General features: G+C 34.4%; 1 protein-coding gene and 1 long non-coding RNA gene across 7 annotated transcripts in view; one reads left to right on the top strand and one right to left on the bottom strand.

Moving 5' to 3' along the window:
* The window catches only part of LOC135219575 (uncharacterized), a 4,675-nt gene extending 1,857 nt beyond the window's left edge, over positions 1–2,818 (bottom strand). The window contains exons 1-2 of the long non-coding RNA XR_010315465.1: positions 2,592–2,818; positions 2,053–2,246 (exon numbers count right to left, since the gene is read on the bottom strand). This is a non-coding gene — a long non-coding RNA (uncharacterized LOC135219575). The remainder of the gene's footprint in view (positions 1–2,052; positions 2,247–2,591) is intronic.
* The window catches only part of LOC135219576 (sodium- and chloride-dependent glycine transporter 2-like), a 145,836-nt gene that overhangs the window by 106,148 nt on the left and 34,688 nt on the right, over positions 1–5,000 (top strand). The window lies entirely within an intron of this gene.

Raw genomic sequence — 5,000 nt, 5'->3', positions numbered from 1 at the left:
CTTTTTTCTTTTTTCGAAATATTTGCATATAAATCATGATAAATAGAAAAAAAACCACGTTCGGTCAAATTTGATTCTACCGAAATAGTTGAAAAACGCAATTGTAAGCTAAAACTCTTACGGCCTAGTAATATTCCGTCATTTTTCTTCATTTTGAAACAAATTTTAAGTCTCTAAAACAATATTGTGATTTATGGTGAATTTTTAAAAAATATATTTACCTTCACTCCGCGCGCCGATTCGCGGCCGCAAGTCTCCGAAATACGTACATCGCATTATCCTAATATTTGCTCCTTTTCATATAAGCCTTTTTATAGAGTTTCATATATCAAAATGTGCGCAAATTCATGAAGAATACAATAAAAAATAATTGAAGGTTGTAGCTTTTTCCATCTCCGAAATATGTGCATATAAAAAATATATAAAAATTTCGACATTCAGTCAAATTTAACTCGTCCGAAATGGTCGAAATCTGCAATTCTAATCTAAAACTCTTACAGTATCGTAATATTCAATCATTTGTCTTAATTTTGAAACAAATTGGAAGTCTCTAGAACAATATTTAGAATTACGGTGAATTTTTGAAAATAACATTTTTTTACGTCCGCCGTTACGGAATTCGTACATCATTTTGTGATAATATTTTTCCGGTGTTGCTTTTATTGTTTTACTATGTATTATATATCAAAAGGATTGCAATTTAGTGTACAATACAACGAAAAAAATTAACTCGTTAGCTTTGACCGTTTTTTGCACAGCGTGATTTGAATACAATTATCTATGATTTTTTTTTTTTTCGCTACCATATATCGCATTATTTACATATGATAATGATATTATTTTTCATTTCTGATGATTGCATACTAAACTTCAGGCAATGGAAAAAAATGAGCCAAAAATGAACTCTTAATCTTCAAAACTAAGCGCGCTGTGATTTTTTGAAAAAATTATTTTTTCCGCTTCCACGCTCACTCCAAACCGGCCCCGGCATACAGGAGAGGTTTTGATTTTTAGGGCTTCGGCGTAAGAGGGTTAAATGAATATCTCTTTAAAAAATTTCCAGCTGTATGATGGAAGTGGTTCAGATTTCTTATTATTCATTAACCGTTAATGTATGATGTGACGTCTAATTATCGATTATGCTATGCACAAAAGTAATAACGGCAGTTGGGGAACAGAAAACTGAAGTTAGTGTTGGATTACACCAGGGGTTAGCATTAAGCCCATTTTTGTTAGTGCTGGTCATGGATGTGTTGAGTGAAGAGATCGGAAATGAAGAGCTGTGGGAGTTGTTTTACGCCAATGATCTGGTGATTACTGCTGAAAATGAGGACCCACAGAAAAGGGTTGGAAAGTGGCAAAAGCCTTTAAGAGAGGGGAGGTTCAAAGATGAATGTGAATAAAACCAGAGGTTCTGGTGAGCAGTAGGGAAGATAGAGACAGAATAAAAGTACGAGAAAGAAGAGTCGCGATTATAGATTAGGCAGAAAAGTGTAAATACATAGGATCTACTGTAAACTAAGAGGGAGGATGTGAGACCAGTGTTAATGTATGGATCGGAAATATGGACTCTAAGAAGAAAACAGGAACGGAGATGAGAATGCTGAGGTTGATTATGGAAATATCGCTGCTTGAGAGATTGGAAAAGGATGGAAATAAGAAGGGCAGGCATAGTAAAGATTACAGAGGTTGATACGAGAGGCACAATTGATATGGCATGGGCATGTGTTGAGGATGGATGACGAGAAGGGAGTGCAGGGGGCTTGGGAGGAACCTGTTAAAGAAATGAAGATCGAGAGGGAGACAGAGAATAAGACAGCGAGATAAAGTGAAGGAAGATATGGAGAGAAGAGGTTTGTTTTAGGGTGATGCCTTTGATAGAAGGCAGTGGAGAAGGCGCATCAGGCAGCCGATCTCTTAATGTAGGAACAACATTGGAAAAGAAGACTACGCTGTAGTTTAAAAGAAAGTGAAAGTAGTTGGAGAAAAACGTATTCAAGTAAAAGAAATTGACAGTAGTTGGAGAAAACCTATTCAAGTTGAAGAACTAACCTCTGATAAAGAGGACGATAAGAATGAGATATGGAAAAGTAGCAGTAAAATAGACTACTTTTCCAAGACTCTTAATCCCCTTGAAGAGGCTGGCGCCGACCAGGATCCACGAAAGGGCCAGGTAACCCACCAACTCCCACTGCAGGACACCAAGGTCATCCCAGGTCTTGCCTGTGACATGCAGCATGCGATTCCTGAAAGACACAGGGCAGCAAAAGTTACTCGAAATCTGGACGTAAGATATTTTTGTAAGCTTAGATGCGTGCGATAGTTATACTACAAGAAAAAAGATTATCGGTGTCCTTTATTCAAATACTGGAAATGAATGATTAGGAAATCCAACGGAACATTGGTTCAGGTAGAATGCTTTTTCCTTGTCCAGCTAGGGGTAAATAAAGAAAAGGGCAGAAAGGAATGTCTTCTCAAAAGAAGGAACCACTACTAGTAAAAGACATCAAGTTAACCAGAAATGATGTTCGAACAATTTTTGGTACGTTTTTCTATACATTTTGTTATCACTTTACCAAAGGCTCACTCACAAAAAGAAGTCCTCGCTTGGAGAGATTTTGTTAATAACTGAACTAGCTGCTAAAGCTCCCTCAGTTGGATGGTGGCAGTGGGTCAGGTTGTGAGCGCGGAGATTAGCAACCCCACAGTATTGGTCAGCCGTGAGGCATGTTTTGTTGTAGAAGAAGAGGGAATTGTTCTGGCAGACAAGGGCTTCTTCCTCCGAGTAGCATTCTGCGAGTTAAAAATAATAATAGAATAGAAGGGGGAAAGGGCTATTAAATTACATAAAACAGTCAATAAAAGTAACAAACATCCATACTATTGACAAGGGTTAAGTTTAGCTTCAAACTTAAGGACTTTGTTGCCTGTATCATGGGGTGTTACAAGTTCTAAGATTCACCCTGTAGTTACGTGGGTATTTTTTAAGGAAAATTATATTTGAGGCTTTAATAACCGTACTAACAAGTCCAAATTACTGAATTTGTTGTAATTTTTTGTTTTTTGCCACAGCACATTGTCACATTTTAGACCTGTTATGAAGTGTGTGTCATTATTACTAATCGTTACCTACTTTATTATAGTATTATGCAATGGCTATTCGCATCAGAAACAACTCTCAGGGCATCATTTTATATTTACTGAGGCTGTCCATTTCTATAGTGAATACAGTAAATGCAGTACATTTGGTAAAATAATTCGTCGTAATAAGGGGAAGGAGAACCCAACCCTGTAGGTGAAGGTTTGGTATAAAATTTCCCGAAAGAAATTATGGTTCAAAATTTGTTCTTGTAGAAAGATTGTAGGAATTGTTTGGTGAGAGAAAAGTATATAGGCTAGTTCAATGGTTCTAGGAGGATATAGAAGAAGGAACAATGGAAGATACGGTATTGATATTTTATCAGTTCTTAAAACAGATGGGCTTAAAAAATTCAGCATAGTGAAGGGCATTATAGACTGAAGTGATTGTACATTACACCTAGCTGAGGCGCACGAAGCATTATTCAAGAGATGTAGGATTTCATTGAAAGAAGGATCAGGGATCGAATCGGAAACCTGTAATACAGTGGTACTCGAGTTTGAATTATTCTGACGGCAGCCCATCGTCATGAAAGTAGGCAATAGGATAAGTAACAAAACCTAGTAAGTAACAACGAGCTTTCAATATAGCCTACACCTGAATATTCAAAATATATCACACAGCTAAGGGCAATTCCATATGATTTTGAGATTAAGAAAACTGTATACGCATTTCAATTAATCAGTCAAGATATTTATCCTCAAAATGCTTCCCTTCTAAATATGTAGCCTAATTAATAAGGAACCCAGTTGTGTTCATGAGTCACTCTCACACATATTATATAATATATACGTGTATGTAGATATATATATATATATATATATATATATATATATATATATATATATATGTGTATTTATATATATATAAATACATATAAATGAACATAACCAAAGATTAAACTGGAATTTGTCACATATAATTTATAGCAGCAACTGCCAGTACAAGAGTCAAATGATGGAATCGGCCTTAATAAAAGAGAGGCAGGTAATGAACATCTCAAAAGGAGCATGGGATTCACAAATGTGATCGACAAGGTTTTCATTCAACCAATGCTTAAGAAGATTAAAGAAAGATTATCAGCTGGGGAGACCTAAATTGGCTTACCTGTGGATGGATCTCTTGGTATAAATACCACCTTTTCTGTAAACTTTTCTCATTCATATACCTGAAGAGAGAGACAGCAGTCTCTGAAATATAGTATTTTTTCTCTCTATATTTTTGTTGTTTTTATGGTGGGCTACTTTTATAAGATAAAATTCTGTTGTAACAGAACATTTTACCAGTCATATTATATATAATATATATATATATATATATATATATATATATATATATATCAATATAATATATATATATATATATATATATATATATATATATCATATATATATATGTATTTATATATATATATATATATATTATATATATATATATATATACATGTATATGTATATATATATTGTACGTAATATGTATGTATGTATGTATATATCGTATATATCTGACTGGTTAAAATGTTCTGTTACAACAGAATTTTATCTTATAAAAGTAATAGCCCATAAAAACAACAAAAATTATAGAGAGAAAAATAAAAAGACTATATTTCAGAGACTGCTGTCTCTCTCTTCAGGTATATGAATGAGAAAAGTTTACAGAAAAGGTGGTATTTATACCAAGAGATCCATCCACAGGTAAGCCAATTTAGGTTCCTTCCCCAGCTGAATAATCTTTCTTTAATCTTCTTAAGCATTGGTTGAATGAAAACCTTGTCGATCACATTTGAATCCCATGCTCCTTTTGAGATGTTCATTACCTGCCTCTCTTTTATTAAGGCCGATTCCATCATTTGACTCTTGTA

The sequence above is a fragment of the Macrobrachium nipponense genome, chromosome 1, assembly GCF_015104395.2.
Source record: "Macrobrachium nipponense isolate FS-2020 chromosome 1, ASM1510439v2, whole genome shotgun sequence".
NCBI lineage: Eukaryota > Metazoa > Arthropoda > Malacostraca > Decapoda > Palaemonidae > Macrobrachium > Macrobrachium nipponense.
Note: the sequence above shows the minus strand (reverse complement) of the source record. Positions and strands in the feature narration are given on the sequence as shown.